Raw genomic sequence first — 24,092 nt, 5'->3', positions numbered from 1 at the left:
TACCCGAGGCGGGAGCAGAGGCGGTCTCCGCTGTTCCCCAGTCGCCGCCGCCACAGCAATCAGCCGCAGCTGCCCTGCGCTGGGGGAGTGGGAGGGGTGGCTGGGTGGAGGATGCTACTGCCGACTGAAGGGAGAGGAAGAAACGGAAACAGGAACCACCGCCGCGGCTTAACGGAGCCTTCGGCGCCAGTGACTGAGGGAGAGCGCGAGGCGGCGCGAGCCGGGCAGACGCTGACAGCGCGAGACCGAGCGCGAGCCGGGTCCTGGGCGCGCGACCCCGAGCAGCGCCGGCCCCATTCCGCGAGGAGAGGAAGGGGACGGGTGGACTGGGGACTGAGGGGGGTGGCGAGGGGCGGGGGCCTGGTGCGGAGGGAACCCGGCCACTCGGGTCGGCCGGAGATAACGCGCGCACGCGCCGGAGCGGCTCTGACAACGAGAGCAGGCGGGGAAACCCAGGCTAGCGCAAGCGTGCGCGCGCGAATGGGGGCGCGCGCCCCTCAGCGTTCCAGTCTTCTGGGAGAGGGCACGCATGCGCCGGCCACCTACGGCGACCCTGGCAAGTGCCAGGGTTTCTACCCGCCCCCTTTTCGCTGCGCCCTTGGATAGCGTGGCCTCAGCATCCACGGCCGGGAAGAGCCGCGAGCCACAGCGGGACCGGGAGACTTCCAGCAGGGCAGCAGCTGCGCGCGCGGGCGCGGGCTCCAACACGAGCGTAGGCCGCCCTCTACCGCTTGAAGGCCGGAGGCTGAGGGGGACGCGAGTCTAGCTGGCTCCGCATTCCCGGGAGCGCCACCTCCAGGGAATCCCGTATACTCGACCGCCCGAACGGACTGGCCCGTGCCAGTTCAGCCGCGGCCCCACGGAGCACTGGCACTGGGGACTGGAAGCGGGCTCTTTGCCCCTTTTTAGGGGTGATCGGTGCTGCCCGGCTGCAGCTTGCAACGCGAACAGAGAATGGCACGCACCTACATGCGACTAGCGAAGCCCTACTTTGTCTTGTGAGAGCTGTGCTTCCACGTTCGCCGGACATAAAGATCCCCCACGAGGGCCTGAGTTCGATGCGGCCTCTCCCCCGACCTGCGGCTGCTACAGTCCCTCTGAGGCGGAAGTTTATTCTGTACGGGAAAGAGAACACGGAATGGAGGGGTGGGGGGCTTTTCCTTAGGATGCTTCCTACCCGCTCGGACTCGGGAAATTCCTGGCACCCGCGATGCAGAGCAGTGGGCCGAAGAGCTAGCTCACACCGGCCCAGAAGGCAAGCTGAGACCCAGGACCTGAGTGCGCTGCCCCGGCACACAAAGTAGTCGCGGGCCGAGTGGGGTGCCACGGTGACCAATCAAAGACACGAGCTGCGTGAGTGGAGTGCGAGCCGACCAATCAGAGGCGGGGAATTGAGCTTCCTTTACCGAACTCTTCCCTGTGCCTCCGGACCCAGATCCCAAGCCTGGGGCGCAGTGCCGCAGAAAAGCGAAATGGTGCCCTAAAGACAGAAGAATTTTTTCTCTAGACTTGGGTATTTTTAAGTAAATGCCTTGGGTACTTATCCTAGAGCAAATAGCGGCGGCCTTTTAGATACTGAGTGTGAAAAGGGATTTAAGAGGCACTGGCTTTCCAAGACTAATCTGCCTAATAACGTTCATAAATGTACAGTATTTACCGAGACATGTTTAAAGGCCAGAAACTGTACTACAGAAACACGATTAAGATTCATAGGAGAGGGGAAAAAAGTTTCTTATCCCTCAAGAAGCTCAACTTTTGAGGGAGGTTTGTGAGGCTTTGTGAATCCCGTATTTATTGGCAATCCTTTAAACAAAAAGTTCTCCACAGAATAGTTTACAGTTATCTTTATTATTATCTCCTTGTAAGAAGAGAAAAGTAGAGTGACTAGTCTAAGGTAAAAAAAAAAATACACTGGCAGAGCCAGAAATTAGTCGTCATTCAACAATCATTTACTGAATGCATGGTTACTATCCTCTAAAGCGGTTTCTGCATTAAGCTTATAAACAGCAAAATTCCGCTATGAAGGCTGCAGGGTTTGGTTGTTGGAAATGAACAGAAATTTTAGATTTATATCATAGTAAGACTTTAGATGATTTATAGAAATGAGGTAGATACTTTTTAGTTTAAACAGCATTTGTAAAAGTATTTTAGTAAATGTTTAAAGCTTTCCTTGTAGAACGCTTCAAGATCTCCAAGTTCAAAGCTTTACATTTGCCTCTAAACACCCAGGTTTTTAAAATCTGATCAGATTAATCCCAGAAACCTAGGGATTAAAATAGTTATCTTCTCTATCTCCTGCTCCAAAAACAAGAAAAAAATCTGCCCAAGGAATGTTTGTCCAAGATTTAGTGCATGTTTATAGCACAGTAAAATATATAATAAAATACCCAATAACTAGTGTCTCTAGCATATACTCAGAAACTAGTTCCTAAGGGATTCCAGTTGTGCTCTATTGAGTCAATGTGCTTCTCAGCCGGTGACAGAACACTGTTATCAAAGCCCTTTTCAGGACATGCCCAGGTTTTAGCTGCCACCCAGAACTGGAAGTACAGTTACACAACCGACTTTTGAGAACAATCTTTACACATTAAGTTCCAGGCCAATAATGAATTTACAGAAAATTCACAACAGTCCCAGCTTTTAAAAAACACATTTATTTTACTCTCTTCAAAGAAGAATATTACTAAAACTCTGCCTTCTCTTGACAGGTTAAGTTCCTGAGAGAAAATATCCCCAAAAGGTTCTATATATTACTAACCGCCAAACACATCTCTGTCCTCTGTGTTTTCTCCACAAGCTCCAGCCTCCCTCTCTGTTGCTGGGCCCTCTCACTCTCTTTTCTCACCCCAGCTGCTGCTTGTGCCTCACATCACTCCTAGTTTCAGATATTTTCTTAAGAAAGTAGAAGTGTTTCACCACTTCCTCCACACCACCCCCCCAACAACTAGGCTTTCAGCCTATCTTTGCTTATGTAAAAACTTAAAGTTCTGCTCAACAAAACATTATGCAGAACATTCTTTTTTAAAATTGTTTTTTCTTTATTGATTTTAGAGAGAGAGAGGAAGGGAGAGAGAGATAGAAACATCAAGAGAGAACATCAGTTGGTCGCCTCCTACATGCCCCCCACTGGGGATTTGGCCCACAACCTGGACACGTACCAAACAGGAATCAAACCAGTGACCTCTGCGTGCATGGGTCGAGGCTCAGCTACTGAGCCACACTAGCCGGGCTACAGAACATTCTTTATGACATTATACTGAGAACAAGTAGAAACTTCTAAGTTCTTTTACACAGGCTGCGTCAAATTCTTAGTCATCAACCAGAGCTGTGGGGGGTCTTGCAGGGGGACAGGAAGTCCACCAATAGACAATGGAACATATCACATGGAAGGTTACCTGAGTAACCATTTTATTGAGAGGTTAGATCAAAGTTAATGAACTTGAATACTATCACATTTCCAAAGTTGTGAGCATCCAAAGGACAGCATTGTTATTGTACATACAAGAAGGTGTGACCTTGACAAATTATTTTATCCATTTGGGCCTTAGTTTTCTCATCTGTAAAATAAAGGAGTTGGATTAGATAAATTTTAGTTGTTTGCCAGTTCTAAACTATAAATCTAGCCAGCTTGACAGTAACTACAACAATGAAACATGGGAAAACAGACTATATTTTCAAATTCAATAAATGTTATAAGGCACTTTTGAGCCAACTCTTTAAGTAGAAACTGTCTAGCCCAGCCAGTGTGGCTCAGTGGTTGAGCATTGACCCATGCACCAAGAGATCACCGGTTCAATTCCTGGTCAGGGCACATGCCCAGGTTATGGGCTCGATCCCCAGTGAGGGACATGCAGGAGGTGGTCAGTCGATGTTTCTATCTCTCTCTTCTTCTCCCATCCTCTCTCAAATCAATAAAGAAAAAAAAAATTTTTTAGATAATAATAAATAGAAACTGTCTATCTACACCCACTCATTAAAGAGCTAGAGCCAATCTTACAATCAGAAGGATAAATGAAGTGATTGATATAGAGCAGTGGTTCTCAACCTTCCTAATGCCGCGACCCTTTAATACAGTTCCTCATGTTGTGGTGACCGCCAATCATAAAATTATTTTTGTTGCTACTTCATAACTGTAATTTGGCTACTGTTATGTCTTAGGCAACGCCTGTGAAAGGGTCGTTCGACACCCAAAGGGGTTGCAACCCACAGGTTGAGAACCTCTGATATAGGGGCTGATGAAACTAGACAAACTATTCCTCCCTGTGACTTTCTTCCATACCTGAAATTTCTTTATTCTCCTTTGAGATCAAGTATCACAGAGTTCACACTATTGATTTCTTATTCAACATCCACTCCTAAAATTTCCTTATATATAGGGCTGTTTGTTTTGTTTTTGTTTGTTTTTTTGGGTAACCATCCAAACTTCAGTTTCAAAAGGGCAACTCAATTAGCCTGAGTCAATCAGTAAATGAATTCCCTGATAGGATAGAGATTTGTAATGCTTATCCTGTCTTTCCAGGGATATACAGAGATTACTTTTCACATGTACATCCCTGCCACCACCACTCTCCCTTGTTGTTGGCTGGACCATGTGACTAGTTATAGTCACTAGTCTGTTGTGGGTTGTGGATAGAAGTGGTAAAACATCCAGGTAAAACATTTAATTGCAAGTGTAAGTCCTTATAGTGTTTACTCTGCCACAGTCTCAAGGTCAGTATTGTTGAAGATGATAAAGCCATTTGCAGCCTAGGTCCCCAAGAAAGGACGATGTAGAACAACCCACCTCTTGCCCTCATCAAGTCAGGAAGGATAGTTTAAGTAATAAATACATCTTTGTTTTTTAAGCCACTCATATTTGAAGGACTTTTTTCTTTTTTTAAAAAAAAATTTATTGCAGTATGACCTAGAACCTAAGTTATGCTACATCCTAGACTATTCTAATTAAAACACCTGAAAACTGTTATAGAATTGGAGTAAACTGGCTCAATAAGACTAAAGGGAGCCTGGTGTGATTCTGTCCTGTGCCTCTGTTCAAGGAACACAAGTCGTTTATCTCCATCTGCCTTCTTTCTCACCTAAGTGTGTGTTACCACCCATGGAAGATTCAGTGGACATGGGCATGAGCCCTCTGAAGCCCCAGAACTATCTTTTCAGTTATGAACTAAAGGCCAACAAAGATTATCACTTTAAGGTGGATAATGATGAAAAAGCACCAATTATCTTTACGAATGGTCAGTTTAGGGGCTGGTGCAAAGGATGAAATGCACATTGTTGAAGCAGAGGCAATGAATTATGAAGGCAGTCCAATTAAACTAACACTGGCAACTCTGAAAATGTGTGTACAGCCCACGGTTTCCCTTGGTGGCTTTGAATTAACACCTCCTGTGGTCTTATGGTTGAAGTGTAGTTCAGGGCCTGTGCATATTAGTGGCTATGGAGGAAGATGCAGAGGAGGAGGATGTGAAACTCCTAAGTATGTTGGGAAAGTGTTCTGCCCCTGTAAGTGGAAGCAAGTTTCCACCAAAAAAAGTAAAACTTGCTGCTGATAAAGATGATGAGGATGCCCATGAGGATGATGAGGAGGAGGATTTTTGACAATGAGGAAGCCAAAGAAAAAGCTCCAGTAAAGAATCTATATGAGATATTCCAGGCAAAAATGCACAGAAATCAAACCAGAATGGAAAAGACTAAAAACCATCAACACCAAGATCAACAGGTCAAGGATCCTTCAAAAACAGGAAAAAAATCATAAAACACCCAAAGGACATAATTCTGTGGAAAACATTAAAGCAAAAATGCAAGCAATTATAGAAAAGGTTCATTGAACAACCCTGGGCACTGGTAAATTAAGCCCAAAGATGGGGAAAGAGAAAAAGGAGAGGCAAATATAGTCCATGCTGAGTGTCATCAATAATCCAGACTGAAGTCTCCTATTTTAATCTCAATTCCCTTTCCTGATTGACCACTCACTCTTAAGCTCCTTTTCTTGACTGCTGTGATTTAATGAACTTTTCTTTCTACTTATTCATTTATCTCAACTCTTTTCCATGTTTTAAACACTTTTGTACCTCCCTAGCTGCTCAATAAATATTTAAATGAATAATAAAAAAATTTAAAAAAAGACTAAAGGGAAAGATTTTTAGTCCATACTTAGGGAAGAGGATTCTCTTTCCTACCAGGTATGAACAAGTCAGCCTATAACCCAGATTGCCACTGGTAGCAACCTAACCAGGAAAGGAACTAATCTTATAATAAAGTCAACACACTAAGGATGGCAAACAGAGGGGAGAAAAGGACCCTTGATTATATGATTGAGCTGATGGTTATATTTCTCCTGAAGGCTATTCCTCTCTAGATTTCTAATTCTACAAGCTAATAATTCAATTTATTTTTTCTCTATAACATGGTAAGCAGAAATACATCTTTATCTTTGTATATCTTTAATTTCATCAGAGTTTCTAACAGATCTAGCTCAAGAAGAACTGAAAAATATTAGATGAATTAAAATATTAAAAAGATAAAGTTCACATTCTTACCTTCAGAAATAAAATATTACCTGCACTAACAAGGGGAGAAAGTAATTAGACTCAACCCAATCTTTTTACAGATGAAGAAATTAAAACACAGACACAGTATAAGATTTATTAAGTTCATATAGCCTTGCTATGGCAGAACTGAGGAAAAAATAAAAACCAATAATTGCTTCATCAAAAATGATTGTAGTTTTTCACTCAAGATAGGGAAGTAATGAGACAGTATATTACCCTGGTAGTTACAAACTTTGAACTTAAAACAAATATAGCTTACTTACCAGCTATGTGATCTTGGACAAGTTATTTAACTTCTCTAAGCTCTGGTTTTTCCATCTATAAAAGAGGACAATAGTCTCTAGCTCATAGAGTTGTGAGAATAAATGACTCAACATAAAAACACTTAGCAGAATGCCTAAATATAGTAAACATTCTATATATTGCAGTTCTACCAAATGATGTTTATTCATTGCTAAATCAATTTTTTGCTTTAGGATCAATCCTGTTCTTCTTTATCATTCATATAATTCAAACCACTGACCTGTCTTTTTATCATGTATAATTATAGGATAACCTATACAATTGTATAGCCAGCATCCACCTTTCCTATAAGAACTCCTCTTCCCATTTCCACACTTCTATTACATTATGGCAGCAAAAGAAAACATGTTACTACTGACTTGTCCCTTGGCCACAGCTAACTGGCCAAGAACTGTACACCTGATCCAAGATGGGCCAGTGTAGCCATTCCTTCAAGATTTTTATGCTTTGGAAGAGAGGTCATCTCAACTAGATATAAAATTTGGGAGATGCCAAGTGGAAATACACATTTTGCATTGAGAGAATAAAGTAAATGGAAAGAGGAAAGCAAAGAGGGTGAAGAGTATATCTGTCTTTGTGACACATACTGGAATTCCCAGTTCCAGGTTTTCTTGACCAATGACAAATCTCTGGCTTTCTGCTCAGGCTTGCCTCTTCCAAGGGTTTCTCCCATATCCTTCCAATATATTCCCCATTTTGCATTAAACTAATTCAAATGGGTTTATTTGAGCTGAATTTGATGCAATGATATGCTATATGATATTATAAAGTAAAAAATAAGAAAAGGGAAAATTCTTGGATTCATATCTTTATTAACAACATGAATGATATCTCTAATAATATGATCATCAGTTTATAAAAAATGAATCAAGCCCTGGCCAGTTTGACTCAGCAGTTAGAGTGTCAGCCTGCAGTCCAGAGAGACTCTGGTTTGGTTCCCACTAAGGGCACGTACCTCAGTTGCAGTTTGTCCCCGGCCCTGGTTGGGTCGTGCGGGGAGGCAGCCACTCGATGTGTCCCTTTCACGTCGATGTTTCTCTCTCTCTCTCTCTCTCTCTCTCTCTCTCTTTCTCTCTCTCTCTCTCCTTCCCACTCTATCTGAACAAAAAATGGAAAAATGTCCTTAGGTGAGGATAAAAATAAATAAATAAATAAATAAATAAATAAATAAATAAATAAAATTTAAAAAGTGAATCAAGAAAATGTTATCAAATACCAACTATATGTGACAGAGACTTTAAATTCTAGTATCTCTCTATATTTATTCTCTTATTCTTCCACAATAACCACCCCCTAATTTTTAGATGATTCTATTACCACTCAGCTAAAATCTAATACTTTCCAGTATCATTGCATGGGTATGGCCACATGATTAAATTCCAGCTGTTGATACCTAAGCACAAATGTTTTGTGGGACTTCTGTTTTTTTGTTTGTTTGTTTGTTTGTTTGTTTGTTTTTTTAAAAAAGGTCATAAAAAGTAAGGGAATATACCCTTCTTACCATTTCTCTCCATTCGGTTACTTGGACATGATGTGTGATTTGAGCCCTTTCAGCTTTTTTACACCATTTATAGCTCTACAAAAAACTCTAAACTAAAGCAAGACTTTGTGGACACTATTGTTATGAGCTGATCTAAATCCAAAGTCAAGATAACATGAAAAAAAGAATCTCAGGAAGAAAAACAAATAGGCGATTGACAAGGTTTCCAGGATCAAAGACTGAATGTCATTTTAGTTCTGTGGTACATGTCATAACACAACTGTTGGTATTTAAAACAAAGTAAAGGTCCTAAAAACAACCCACTATAAATTGTGTTGACACAATTTTTAAGTAGACTTGTGAACTCACGTAGATAGGGTCAAGTGGAACTAACATTTATTTCAAGACTGATCATTTAGTTTAAAATACACTCCCAGTATTCTGGGCTCTTACACTGACATGTCAAATGGCTAAGAAGTCCATCCAACTTACTTGGACCCTTTAAGGTGGAAGGAACCAAGTAACTCAAATTACTTCAAGGAAAGGAGGACTTTGAACTGTTTTTAGTTCAAAACACATGAACTAAAACTTACATGGGACTGAACTGCCATGAGATACTGAGGCAACTGGAGACCGACTCCTCCATGTCTCCATCTCTCTCACATTCCCCCATGTCATTTTCTATTCTTCTCTCAGTACCAACAGACTTCCATTCTTTTTTTTTTTTTTTAATATTTGTATTGGTTTTTTAGAGAGAGAGAAGAGGGGAGAGGGAGAGAGAGAGACAAACACTTATGTGAGAGCACATCAATCAGCTGCCTCCTGCACGGCCCCTGCCAGGGATCAAGCCCACAACCTGGGCATGGGCCCTGACTTGGAATCAAACCAGCAACCTTTAGGTGCAGAGTTCAACACCCAAACAACTGAGCCACACTGGCCAGGGCCAGATTTCCATTCTTTATTCCACCATTAGGTTTTTGCTTTCTCATAAATTTTATTTTCTTATAATTTCATATTTTTCATGGCATGACACAATCTTAACCATCCAATTCTTAGTTTCTTGGTTCAAGTCTCCAGAGAGAGAAATCTTGTTTGGCCTTAATATCCTTCTCTACTAAGTCACATCATAGGTCTTCTGGCCTCCAGTCAGGTGTTAATTCTGGTCCAAACTCCTGTGGCAAGTGAGGGTGGCTGCCCCTTCAGCAGGGACTATGGGCATGAGCATTGCAGGAAGACTCTTTAGTAGTAGGAGGGGGCAGACACAAAAATTGACATCTCTGATACCCTGCTATACTCCTTTCCCTTACTTTCTCCTTCAATTTTCTACAATTCTCCTAATCCCTCTAATATTCTCATACAGATTTTACCACTCTCTTCTATTCTCAGTATTTAGCAATTCAACTCAATCTCAGTCTTCATATTGTTGGCTTTGCAAAGTCTCCAATGTGTTGTCTCCAGTAAATGTTGGTCCTGGTTTTGTTTATAAAGTGAGGTGGGCTGTGTTGGAGTTCCTTTCCACATTGACCATCTAGCTTCTCATGAACTAAATGATTCAGCCCCCCTTACACTGGTTTGGTCACAAGGTGAATTCAGGAGAAATAATGAGTTATGTAACCGCGATACTAATTGCTCCTTTTAAAATCAGCAAAAAAATAGTGAAAGCCCTATGATAATGAGACAAAACTGTGTTCACATAAGAAAGGCAAGCATTTTAAAAGCTAATCTTTAGACGAGTATTATTAAAAGCTAATGCTATCATATGTTGAAACAAAGAGTTTATGAATGTCTCATATATAAGGAGTGCAAATAGAAGTCATATAGCTCTGAATTAACAACAAGGGAACCTGGAAAATATAGAGGAGCACATGGATGTTTTCTGGGCACTAGTGTCTCTGTTACAAGCAGTAGACAACCTACACAATCATATGTAGCATGGCTCTGGATGCAATAATTTAAACAAGAAATAAATGGGAGAGGAAATGAATAGTAGGAGGCAAACATCAAATAGTGAAGAATGTGCTAACTGATTAGGTAAAAAGTGACTAAAGAGAAATGAGATTTGGGGTTTGGGTAACTAGTTATTTCATACCATTAATATAATTCATGGCTCAGTATACATTTAGAATCCAGGTCTTCTGATCCCAAACACAATATTCTGTTAATTCTGTCAGGCTCAACATTTCATTTACAAAAAAGCAAAATCCTAACAAAGAATCATTGAATCAGAAGGATTCAGCCTCATATTCCCAGTATCTAGAATGGAGATACTCAATAAGTAGTTATTGAATGAATGGATGAGTAAATGAATGAAGAAGAAAATGGACTTTTTTTTTTTTTTTACCAGAAAGGATTTGACTAAATAAAGTTTGTCTTTACATATTGTTAAGTACTACAAATGGATTCCAAGAAAGTTCTAATACCTCCTAATAGCTATTTTTAAAGAATCATAGGAAACCTTATATAACTTATGTCCACATTGCTAAATAATTGAAGAAATCCCATTAACTTTGTTTTTCCTTTTATAGGAATATTCTTCATTTTTAAAATAAGGTCCTAATAAAATACTCTATGCAGCTCTTTAACTTTTAATATTCTGTGTGCCTCTAAGACAAAATTTACTTGATTAGTTTCCTCCACAACTTAGAATTAATGCATTTACCAGCTCCTCCCAGACAGATATGACTGTGGGGACCATATTTTTCTCACCAAATGGAGTGAAACTAAATCTAGTACTTAAAATCTGAATTTTCCTGGAAAGTCACATGGATACGTGTATGACACATGGATATCATACTGATAAGTCCAAAATGTTTATTTAAACTCTGCTTTATAGTTATGATTTCTTATGATCTTGTACTTAAAGTATCCTTGGCTATATATCACAGCTGATGTTCACAAATATGGCAAAATTCTGACTGGTCAGGGGTCTATTTTGACTTTCTGAGACCATGCAATAGTATTTTAAATATTCAAAGACTACCTTTGTCCTCTATGAGCTCAACTTGGTAATAGGGAGGCTAACTGAAGCTTTGGTAAACAGAGTTGCACATAGATTATTTTGATTTTGTGGTAGGAAAGTTTCATCCTTTCTTCACAGTCTCCCAGTGACTACTAACCATTTTGTTCATCAAAGGACCTGGGATAAATTTTATATTCATCACATCTAGAACTCTAGTGTCACATGCAGATGAAGTAAGACAAATTTTTACAGGTAGAAACTAACTTGGATTGTTTATTTTAAAAAATGATTTTAGGCTTACATCTGTCATGCTCTAACCAATGTTTTAAAGGCCCTCCTGTATTTATGACTCATAATTTCGCACATATACAGTTCTAAGAAAACCCAAACTGCTAGATGCTGATGCTTATTAAATTGCTTTGCACAAGAGAAAAGATACTATTCTTTTTATTTTGGTCAAAATGGAAATTCAAAAGAGTGTATCAGATTTCCACTACTGCAGTATTCCTACAATCTTTTCCAATTGCTAGAATCATCTTCCAATCTTTCTGGACTCAGAGCAGCACAAGTTACTATCCTCCTTTATATGTCCCAGCCTCTTTGGCAGTCAGGTTGGAGCCATGAGATGTGGGCAAAAGAGAGGTAAGTCGCTCCCAAGTCTTATCAAAAGTGCCTCTGTGAGAACCTCCAGCTCTTTCTTCCCCTGATTAGTGATCTTGGAGGCTAAATATTCTAAGTGGGCTCACTATAAAATAGAAATAGGTACACTGAATCCCTGAACATCCACTAGGCGAGCCACCCTACAGGCATTGAACTAGGACATGAGCAAGAAAAAATCTTTTATTGCATTAAACCACTAGTATTAATTAACCAACTATTATACTGGCTGAGAGGGTATTGAAGGATAACAATCTAGCCTCTAATTTAATTACCAAACCATGTGCCTTGGCACAGTCTTTTGCCAAAATGAGTGCCCTTGTCTGTATCCACCCCCCAGGGGAGGTGCCTTTGGTAATACACATAGAGATACCATATGAACTAGCAATAGCCCTGACTGTATCCCTTGTCAATTGATTACCATATCTTCACTTTCTTCTCTTAACAATCACTCTATAAAGAGCTGCCAGGCCCTGGCCGGTTCAGCTCAGCGGTTAGAGCACTGGACCTTGGTCCAAAGAGTTGAAGGTTCGATTCAAGGGTACGTATCTTGGTTGCAGTTGGGTCCCCAGCGCTGGTGGGGTTGTTCGGGAGGCAACCAATTGGTGTGTCTCTGTTATGTCAATGTTTCTCTCTCTCTCTCTCTCTCTCTCTCTCTCTCTCTCTCTCTCTCTCTCTCCCCCCCCTCCCTCCCTCCCCCCAACCCCACTCTATCTGAAGATAAATGGAAAAATACCTTCAGGTGAGGATTTAAAAAAAAGAGCTGCCAGATTAATATTCCTAAAGCAGACCTCTGACCATGTCATTTCCTGCTCAGAAACCCCCAGAGGGGCCCCACTACTTCATGATTGAGCCCAAAATTCTTAACATGGTCTCCAGACCCTCCACAATTCAATACACAAATCCACCTATGCATCCCAATAACTACCCCTGTCTTCTCACACCCATGTTCTCCAGCTCTGGAAGCTAGGATGGCATGAAGCCAGGATTTCCCTCAGCCTGATGCCACATAGCACGTACACCCCATCTCATATCCAGCATTCATTGACCTAGCTTATGGAACCTCCACCTTCACTCACTCCAAGAATTTCCATAGTATGGAATTTCTTCAAGTCCTCCAGCTTTCTGGAGTCAACTTTTCCTCTCATATCCAAATTAAAAGCTCAACTTCTGTCCGGCTGGTGTGGGTCATTGGTTGAGCATCGACCCATGCACCAAGAGGTTGCCGGTTCTATTCCCAGTCAGGACACATGCTCAGGTTGTGGGCCCAATCCCCAGTGGGGGCATGCAGGAGGTGGCCAATCAATGTTTTCTCTCATCAATGTTTCTAGCTCTCTCTCCCACTCCCTTCCTCTCTCTCTAAAATCAATAAAGGAAGAAAAAAAATTTTTTTTAAAAAGCTCAACTTTCATTTTTTATATTATAATGTCACCTCCATCTGGTTCATTGGGGAGGGGGGTTATCTCTCAGTTCTTCTTGAGTTAATTCGCTCTATAGTCTGTTCCTTCATTCTGGCTCTGCAGTATAGCAAGAATTCAGCTGTATTCTTTCCCCTGGTTGGGTCCTACTTATGTGGAGGGTGTCAATAGCAACTCATCTTGTCATGAGGGAATCAAGAGGTGAGAGAAAGACAACAATACATAATGTATCTACTCCTACTCTGTGTAGCAACTAGGATTGGCAGATAAAATACAGAATGTCCAATTAGATTTGACGTCCAGCTAAACAGCAAATCATTTTGTAGCATACATATGTCCCAAATATTGAGTAAGATGATTCAAATTTAACTGGGAATCCTGCATTTTTATTTGCTATATCTAGCACCCCTAGTAGTGGCCTCCTTTTGTTAAATTCTTGACATTGGCTCAGATTGGGTGTGCAAGTAGGATGCTTCCTGCCAATGTAATCTACTAAAATCATTACTCTTTTAAATAACATTTCCCCCTTCAACAGCAATGTTTTCCTTCCTATTATTGATGTGCTGTAGTAATTTTTACACAATAATATCTCCCATATGACAAAAACAAGTTTCTTGAAGTCAGGAATCTTCATATTCTTTCACTGACTAGCTGGATCTTAAAGGCATCTTTCTGGCATTATCTACTTGCTACATTGGCATTTCAAGAATTCAAAACCAGAAACAGAGCCAGAAATTTCAAAACAGATAATAAAATTCAAAGAAAGTGCTTTGGGCATATATAATTGCAAATTCTAGTAGTTTTTCTGACTTGTATAATGAGCCATGGATTTTTAATCTTGGACTTGAACATATGTTTTCAAATATCTCCCCACATCTTCCAGGAACTACTTGGTTGGGTTTTACCTGAGGACGATCAGACACTCATAGGAACAGGTTATGGCAAGAAGTCATTCTTTAAGATAGCTAACCAAAAGTGTAACTTGCTCCCTAAAACATAGAAGGTAGTGTCCCCATGTGGTGTGCTTGATTTCACTTTCTTCCAAACACGTTTACACATTACCTGTAGTACTGGCAAGTAGCATACTGGCCACAAGTTAACATCATGTGAATCACACGGACTCACTATCTAGCTCCTGTGATTTTTTGGTAGCTTCTCTGGAACCCAGAAAGTTGGATGGGTTAGATTATAAAAGTTAATTAAATACTATAAAATGTATATGAAAAACCATTAGAAACAAATGGCCTTGTTCTTTCTCTCCAGCACCCATATTTAAGCAAGCATTATCCTCCAGATGCCAAATACTTAGGTATTTAGCATGATGGTTCTGTTCATAAGGAATAGGGAATTAATCATAGCCATGGAGGTGCTCTGTACTTCCGTAAAGTAATAGTAAAAAGAATGGGGTGGTCTGCCTCCTTTAAACACAAAATCTAGAGATGGGGAAACTTTTCTGCTTAATGAAATTTAACCCTTTTGGAGAACTTCAGTTGCTTCACTGAAAATAAATAAATACACACACACACACACACACACACACCCCAGTAGCTGTGCTTTTAAAAACTAAATAACATAAGCATTTGATTTAAAAATTCAAAGGAATTATACAAGGGCATACAGGGAAAAGTGAGTCTCTCTTTCACACTGTACCCTAGTCTTCCTCCTCTGAGGCACCACTGTCATCAGTTTGTATATCTTCCTAGATGTATTCTCTGAATATACAAGCACGTATGTATATATTGCCTTAAAACAGATTTTATTTATATATATGTAAGAGATATAGTAATATGCTATTATACACATTGCTTTTTCAACTCCTTTTTCAATATTTGTATTGTGAAATATATACAATATTAAAAATATATAAAAGTATAAAATTATAGCAACCTTATTTTTTTTTCATTTAACAGTATATCTTTTAAAGCATTCCATGTTAATGCATACAACTCTGCTTCAATTTTGTTGACCATTGTATATTATTCCATTATACGACTATACCACTAACCAATCTTCCCCCCAAAAAAACTGTTTCCAACTTTTGCTATAGTGGAAACTTTAAAAATTGCTTTTCTCTGTTAGTAAAATGGCTTCAAGTGCCACTGAGATATTCAACAGATATTTATTAAACACCTACCATGTCCAATGCACAATGCCTAGGCCCTGCAAATAATAACGAAACTAAGAATATTCCTACACGTTTCCCCTTCTTCAAATTGTTTGGTAATTTTATACATATGTGCTATGGGATTTGGGTTGTTGCTCCCAAGTTTGTAACTAAAAACTCCTCCTTCATCTACTAAAACACAAATCTTCTCTCTAAATTTACTTTACTATGGCAAAGTGGGGGTTCCATAATTCTGAATCTTTAAACTACCACTTTGGAGACTATATATCAATTCTCTCTGCAAAAATACACCTGCACTTTATTCTAGAATTACAAAATTTAAGAGCCAGAAAAGAACCTAACGATCCAACCTCTTCATTTTATAGATGAAGAAAGTAAAGCTAAGAATAGGATATATGACTGGACCATGGTCACGCTCAATCTTATTTTTGTGATATAAAATTGGTTCAGTATACCTTCCCATGCCCCATTTAAAAATCAAAACTGTGTAGCCCTGGCCAGTTTGGCTCAGCGGTTAGAGCGTCAGCCTGCGGTCCGGAGTGACCCGGGTTCGGTTCCCGCTAAGGGCACGTACTTCGATTGCAGTTTGTCCCCAGCCCTGGTTGGTCGTGCGGGTGGCAGCCACTCGATGTGTCCCTTCACGTCGATGTTTCTCTCTCTCTCTCCCTTCCTCACTCTCCCTCCCACTCTATCTGTACAAAAAATGGAAAAATATCCTCGGGTGAGGATAAAAAAAAAAAAAAAAAAATCAAAACTGTGACTTTCCCTTGTGACCATGCTGGAATAACAGGGACTTGAATTACCCTTTACCTTAAACAAATGAAAAACAGACAAAATATATAAACAACAGTTTTCAGATATTGGATAACATGCAGCACAAGACAGTGACCCTAAAAGAATAAAAACAAATGAGGTGAACCCATAAATCCCCAGTTTACTGCCTGGAGAGATGCCAGGCTATAGCACAGACAAGGGAACCCCAACAAAGCTTGGCCATTTCTTAAGCTGAAGAGATGGAGTTGAGAATTCAGATCGGCTAAGGCAGCCAGAATTCTTAGGGTAGATTACCAGTGAGGAGAAAGCTGGGGAGGGGGAGAAGGAAAGGGATAAGGAGAGAGAGAGGGAGGGAGATAGGTCGTTTTCTGAAGATCTGCAGGGGCTTCCCCCGAGTCTTTGGCTGAGCACTGATCAGCACACATGTTTAAGAAAATTACCTGCACTCAGGGAGAGAAACACCTGCAAGGAGCAATTACTGGCATCCACACAGGGCTGAAAATAGTTCTTATACCCAACAGCCCAAATGGAAAAACTTTCTACCACACTGGCCATCCAGTTGAGTACTCAGAAAGGTACTGCCTCATTATCAGGCCAAATTAACCCTAAAGGCTACTCTACTCCTGCCTATTCCAGTTTATAAAATACATTTTTATTGATTTTTTTTTTAAGAGAGAGAGAGATGAAATATCAGTGTGAGAGAGAAACATGGGTCATCTGCCCTCTGCATGCCCCCTACTAAAGATCAAGCCCGCAACCCCGGGTATGTGCCCTGACCAGGAAATGAACTGGGATGGGACCTCTCAATTCATGGGATGATGCTCAATCCACTGAGCCACACTGGCAGGGCCTGCCTATTCCAGTTTAAATGCAAGCTTCAAAGGGTTCAAACTGTCTCCAACTAACTTAACTGTGTACCAGACCACAAAAGTCAAAAATATTTAATAGAAACCATTGCCCACACCAAAAAAAAAAAAAAAAATTCCAACAATGTAAAATTTACAAAGCCTAGAATCCAGTTATTTTGCCAATATTCTTTTGTAACCAGGCATGCAAATTTAAGCAGGAAAATACAACCCATAGTGAGGAAACCCAAATCAAGCAATAGAAACAGATCCAGTTAACATAGGCAATAAAATAGATAAAGACAGTATGTTCAACAGAGTCGTGGAAGGAGTGAGCATGTTAAGGAGAGAAAAGAAAGATAGATATCTAAAAATAAAAAAACTAAAGTTGAACTTCTTAAGATGAAAAATACAATATTTGAGATGAAAACTCAGAGCAGCTATGAGAATTAGAATGTTTGCCATTATTTCTATTATATTATTATCAATACCCCAAATATAAAATAATATTCTTGTCGGGTCTATAAATACTTCTTTTTCACATAAAATCCTAAAGCCACATACCAATATGCCTCAAAACCATCAATGTAGAATAGTATTTGCATAGTACAAATGAGTTAGCTGCACTTGCTATTGGTATTTATAAAGAATAGGAGAAGCACACAGCCTTTACTATATGCAAAACATGTTAAGCCAAACATAATTTCTATTCAGAATAGTTTAAAGTCCAATGAAAATGAAAAACTAGTTTCTGTGACTTCCTTTTGAAGCTGGTTGCATGCATAAATTAAAGGGAAAACTTCTATGCTCCACTTAGGACATGGAATAAAGCCAGAGATATTTAGATCAATGAGGATAGTATTCCCAACAATTTGTTGGTGAACTGCAGTTTGAAGTATCTAACTTAAGAACTGTAAGTCAGAAGGAGAAAAATCAAGCAGGAAGCAGAAGTAGGACCCAAAAAGGAACTCTTATGAAAAGTGGGAATGTAAAAAATGTGAGGACTGTGGTTTACAAGTATATATGAATCTCCCTGACAGAGGCTGAGAAAGAGATAACATGAAAATGCAATTAAATTCAACCAACAGTTATTGAGTGGCTATTACCTGCAAGACACTGTACCAAATGAAGTACTGTCCCTTTCCTCCAGCAGCACAAAATATGATACAGGAGATGGATACAGATATACAAATAATTGTATCATAAGTCAGACTGATAGTTGCAATAACAGAAACATAACAGCTATGGGAGCATAGAGGAGTGAAATAATAACTGGATCTTGGGGTTGGAAAATGAGGGAAGACTTCATATAAAAGGTGACATATGAACTGTGTCCTAAAAGATACAAGGAATTTTACCATATATAAATGGGAATTATGTGGTTATTCAGCATTTAATATTCCCCTCCATCACACAATCATTCATTCTCTACCTTTCTCTGCCCTTCTTTGAAATCTGCCTTATCTGACCATCCTTAGTGGTTGGCTGGCTTCTAGGTTGAGTTTGGTACATCAAAGATACTTGCTAGAGACCTGGCCGGTTTGACTCAGCGGTTAGAGCATCAGCCCATGGACCAGCGTGTCCCAGGTTCGGTTCCCGCTGAGGGCACGTACCTCGGTTGCAGTTTCTCCCTGGCCCCAGTTGGGGTCATGTGGGTGGCAACCAGTCGATGTGTGTCTCTCTCATGTCGATGTTTCTCTCTCTGTCTCTTCCTCCCTCTCTCCCTCTTGCTCTATCTGAAGATAAATGCAAAAATGTCCTCAGGTGAGAATTAAAATAAATAAATAAATAAAATTATTTTAAAAAAGAAAAAAGAAAGATACTTGGTGGAGATTAGAGAGCAAGAGGAGAGTTTGGGATGTTTATTCACTGTCCCCTCTCTGCTTCAGCACTGTGGGTTAGCAATGGCTGCAGACCTCCCTGGCTACAGTTCCTATTGATGACTCTCTTTCCCATGGCTCCAGCTGTCACTGAGCTGTGGTAACACTATTTCACTTTGGCCCCTCAAGCCTAGGAAAGGAAAGAGCTTCTCACTCTGCTAGTCTCTGATGTCTCAAACAACCTTGTGGCTTTGCTTTACCTTGACTGTATTGACTGTATTCTATCTCTGTAAACTGTCTCTTCATTTGAACCATCTGAATTGAATCCAGTTCTAGACAGAGGGAACAGTATAACTGAAAGCAATAAGGAACACATGTCATGATTCACAGCTGAATTATGGGGCACATCATGGAGTAGGCATCTGGAATAGAGGAGAGTGGTTTTAGACAATTGGGGCCAGACTTACTAAAGAATTTGGGCTTTATCCTTGGGTAAGAATAATTCAATGGTTGTTATCAAGTGAATACAATTAAATTTGTCTCACAGAAAGATTTTTCTACTAGTATATGGAAGATGAAATGAAGAAGGGAAAGATTGAAATCAGGGAAACCAGGTAAGAAGTTATTGCAATAAAGTCCTAAAATGGGGCATTGGATGGTGGTAGGGAGAATGGGTTTGAAATTGGTCAGCAATTGCCCTGGCCAGTGTGCTCAGTGGTTAGAGCATGGGCCCATGCACAAAAAGATCACAGGTTCGATTCCCAGTCAAAGGCACGTACCTGGGTTGTAGGTTCAATCCTGGCCCCATTCAGGCTATAGGTGGGAGGCAACCAGTCTATGTGTCTCTCTCACATCAATGTTTCTCTCTTTCTCTCTTCCCTCCCTCTCTTCCACTCTCTCAAAAAAAAAAAAAAAATCAATGCAAAAAATGTCCTCAAATTAACAACAAAAATTGGTCAGCAATAAAATCCACAGATCATGGTAAATCAGTGAATCGAGGGGCAAAGCAGAAGAAATTTTTACAGATGACTTCTAGGTCTCCAAATTGAGAAAATTGGAGAATGGAAGCCCTGTAAACATGTAGGAAAAGATTCTTAGAATTGGGAACATGAGTTTTATTCAGACCATCTAAAAAGTGAAGTGCTATGGAGCCTTCAAGCTGAGATGCTCAGCAAAGAGCTGGAAATTTGAGTTTATGTATCAGGAATAATGTAAGAACTGAAGATAAAAGTAGATAGTCTAGAACTATGGTTCTCAGTCCTGGCTGTGTACTTGAGAATCATCTGAGGGACATTTAAATAATAAACGCCAGCGTCCAACCCCAGATAAATTAAACCCAGCTTCAGAATCAGAAATCAGATTTAATTGGTATGTATTTATTCAGAGTAAGCCTGGGTTTGTATTTTTAAAGAGTTCCTCAGCTAATTCTTATATGCATCCAGATTGAGAAGCATTCAATGATCCAGAGCAAACAGAAGCAACTAAGAATAGACACTTGAAGACAGCAGCATTTAAGATGCAGATGTGGAAGGTGGCAGAGAAAGATAAAGGCAGTCAGAATTTACCAGGAGAGTGCATAAGCACATCACATGTCATGGAGATGAAAGAGGAATGAGAAGAGACCACTGGATTTGGTGAATAGGAGTCATTACTGATCTTCAGGAAAGCAGTTTTAGTAGCTGCAGAAGCCAAGTTGCAATAGGCATCAGGCAGATTTTAGATGAGAACCTGGAGGACATTTTTGCACTCATCTTCAGCTAGAGTGGGAGGGAAAGAGGGAGGAAGAGAGAGAGGCAGAAACATTGATGTGAAAGAGACACATCGACTGGTTGCCACCCATACGACCCCAACTGGGCCTGGGGATAAACTGCAACTGAGGTACATGCCCTTAGCGGGAACCGAACCCGGGACTTTCTGGTCCACTGGCCAATGCTCTAACCGCTGAGCCAAACCAGCCAGGGCAGGACAGGAAACACTTATTGAGAGCTTTCCATGTGCCATGCATCATGCTGAAATTCTCCCAACTTACCTCCCTCAGTAATTAAACGTGCTTTTGAAGGCTAAATATTGTCAGATGGGATAACAAGCAAAAATGAGACTTATTGTGCCCAATTTCAGCCATCTAGTCAACTTGCTCTTCTGGTACTACTAGTAATTAATGGTCCTTTAAAAGTTAGCTTGCAATTTGTTTTCAGTGAAATTCTCATTTCTAGCTGAATAGGGAAAGATTTCAGTTATGATAATATACCCCCCAGTTTAGTTTAGTTTAAAAGGGAAAAGTTGTAGAAGAACATTTAAGAGAAAAAGCCTGTTATTGAGAATGCTCCATTAGTGAGGGCAGAGAGATGGGATTTCAAAAAGATAGTGGTTAATGGTCCCAGTTAATAGCAATCAATAAATATTTAAAGAGTGGAATTAACCTGCATATTTAAGTTACTCTTTTAAATGTAAAACATGTAACTTTAGATGACAAATGTATCAAGGGCTAGGACTGTGCCACCTCTTTCTACAGTGGCTGGGTAATTGTGTGGGCTCAGTGGATATCAACTGTAGATGGAGCCACTCTACATCACCAGACCCTCCCATTATTATTCATGCCATAGGCCAGTAGGCTAGCAAGCTAGATGGCTTCCAATTTTCCAGGTGCAATTGGAGCCTCTACATGGGAAATGTTGACATTGGCTGTCCCTTTCTCTTGGAAACACTTCCTAGAACTGAGATCAGTACATTCAGAAATAGTTGCCTACCATTTCCTTCATTGACATCCCAGTAAACCAAGTTGGGGACTGGACAAGAAAAGGCAGGAAATTTGACAAACCTGCCTAAATGAGCCTCAGAGGACCCTAGAGGATACTCTTTCAGCTGCCAGGAGTCCAATGGCAATGGAGGTGGGGATGAGGTTGCAGAAGGCTGGGAATGTCTAAGATGAACCCTACTTGGTTCTCCACAGCTTGAATACTGAACCACTATAAATTGTTTCCAAAGCCACACTTGGACCCCTTGCCATAGGCTGCTAAGCCATGCCTTAAAAAATTAACTACTTCATTCCATCCCTATCCCATTTATTATTTATGTCTAGCCTATTTACAAAAAAAAAAAAAAAAAAAAATGATTTGAGATGATCAGGCCTTTCTCTTTTAAACCCAGAACAGCATGCAGCTTTTTTGCTTTTAACTTACCTTTATTGTTGAATGTATTACAGATGTCCCCCAGTTTTACTCCCATTGACCCCCTCTTCCCCACTCCCATCCCTGTCTTGCTTTCCCCACCTATTGTCTGTGTCCATTGGTTATGCATATATGCATATAAGTTCTTTGGTTTATCTTTTCCTTCCCTCTATCCCCCCTTCCCTTTCAAGTTCCTCAGTCTAACAACCAATTTGTACTTCTTAATCCCTTCACCTTTTTCATCCATCCCCACAAACACCCTCCCATCTGGCAACCAACAATAAGTTCTTTGTATCTATGAATCTGTTTCTGTTCTGTTTGCTCATTTTATTTGTAGATTCAATTGTTGATAGATATGTATTTATTGCCATCTTATTGTTCATATTTTGTATCTTCCTCTTCAAGAAGACCCTTCAACATTTCATAGAATACTGGTTTGGTGGTGATGAATTCCTTCAGCTTTTTTTTGTCTGGGTAACTCTTTATATGTCCTTCAATTCTAAATGATAGCTTTGCAAAATAGAGTAATCTTGGTTGTGGGTCATTGCTTTTCATCACTTTAATTATTTCTTGCCACTCCCTTCTGGCCTATAAAATTTCTTTTTGAGAAATCATCTAATAGTCTTATGGGAGCTCCCTAGGTAACCTACTGTTTTTCTCTTGCTGCTTTTAAGATTCTCTCTTTGTCTTTAACCTTCTGCATTTTTATTATGATGTGTTTTGGTGTGGGCCTCTTGGGGTTCATGTTGTTTGGAACTCTCTGTGCTTCCTGGACATGTCTGTTTCCTTCACCAAGTAAGGGAAGATTTCTGTCATAACTTTTTCAAATAGGTTTTCAATTTCTTGCTCTCTTCTCCTTCTGGCACCTCCATGATATGAATGTTGGTACACATGAAGTTGTCCCAGAGGTTCCTTACACTATCCTCATATTTTTGGATTCTTTTTTCTTTTTGTTGTTCTGATTGGGTATTTTTTGCTTCCTTATATACCAATTCTATGGTTTACTTCTTGGCTTCACCTACTCTACTATTGATGCCCTATAAATTATTCTTTATTTCAGTTAGTGCACCCTTCATTTCTGGTCCTTTTTTATGTTGTTGATGTTCTCACTAAATTCCTTGAGCAACTTATAACCAGTGTTTTGAATTCTGTATCTGATTGATTGCTTTTCTCCATTTTGTTTAGTTCTTTTCTTGGAGTTTTGTTCTGTTCTTACATTTGGGACATGTTGCTTTGTCTCCTCATTTGGCTGCTCCCCTATGTTTGTTTCTATATATTAGGTAGAGTTTCTATGTCTCCTAGGCTTCATAGGGTGGCCTATTGTAGTAAGTGTCCTATAGGGTCCAGTGGCACAGCCTCCCTCATCACCCCAGCTGGGCCCTCAAGGTGCACCCCTCCTGTGAATTGTATACCTTTCTGTTGTAATTGAGTTTTGATTGCTGTTGGTATGTCAATGGGAGAGACTTACTCAGGCTACTCAGTTGCAAGGACTAGCTTTGCCTACTGACCACTGGCCTCTGATTACCTTGGAGGATCAGCTGTGGAGGGGCCCACCACACAGAGCAAGACTTACTTCAGCAGGGCTCTGGTACTCTATGAGTCTACTCCTTGAGTGTGTCGCTTGTGGAGGTGGTTGGGTGGTGGTGCTTCTGTGTGGTCTGAAGCTGTCCACTGGGTGTGCTGGCTCTGGGGCAAAGTCAGACACTGCCTGTGTCTACCTGGGACCACTAGGAATAAGCTACAAAGCGATCTGCTGATGGCTATTTCTTGTGCTGGGCTTGGGAGCAAAGCAAGTTGTGAACCACACAGCTTTTGAGTTCTATAGAAACTAGATCCTGGTTTATGTCACTCACCTCTATGACTCTGGTTCCAAGCATAGGGCTGGTAGTTAAGGTAATTCTAGCTCACTAAATAGCTATTGAATATTTGAATTTTTCTCATGATTCTGCTTTCTTGTGTCTCTACCTATTACTTTTATTTGTTTAAAAACTTCCTG

At 40.3% G+C, this 24,092-nt stretch overlaps 1 protein-coding gene and 1 pseudogene across 10 annotated transcripts in view; one reads left to right on the top strand and one right to left on the bottom strand.

The window, feature by feature from the left end:
- The window catches only part of FUT8 (fucosyltransferase 8), a 232,076-nt gene extending 230,791 nt beyond the window's left edge, over positions 1 to 1,285 (bottom strand). For 3 of the 10 annotated variants that reach the window (XM_036277527.1, XM_036277612.1, XM_036277634.1), the window contains exon 1: positions 966 to 1,105. The gene's annotated coding sequence lies outside the window, so the exon portion shown is untranslated. Of the gene's footprint in view, positions 1 to 3; positions 140 to 965; positions 1,108 to 1,177 lie in introns of those variants that run through there. The other 7 variants (XM_036277553.1, XM_036277619.1, XM_036277562.1 and 4 more) reach the window with 7 other exon arrangements.
- Positions 1,286 to 4,915: 3,630 nt separating this feature from the next.
- On the top strand, positions 4,916 to 5,992 carry LOC118642674 (annotated as a pseudogene).
- Positions 5,993 to 24,092: the final 18,100 nt, after the last annotated feature.

Source organism: Molossus molossus, unplaced genomic scaffold, assembly GCF_014108415.1.
Source record: "Molossus molossus isolate mMolMol1 unplaced genomic scaffold, mMolMol1.p scaffold_m16_p_1, whole genome shotgun sequence".
Classification (NCBI taxonomy): domain Eukaryota; kingdom Metazoa; phylum Chordata; class Mammalia; order Chiroptera; family Molossidae; genus Molossus; species Molossus molossus.
The sequence above is the reverse complement of the archived record's forward strand: the minus strand, read 5'-3'. Positions and strand labels throughout refer to the sequence as shown.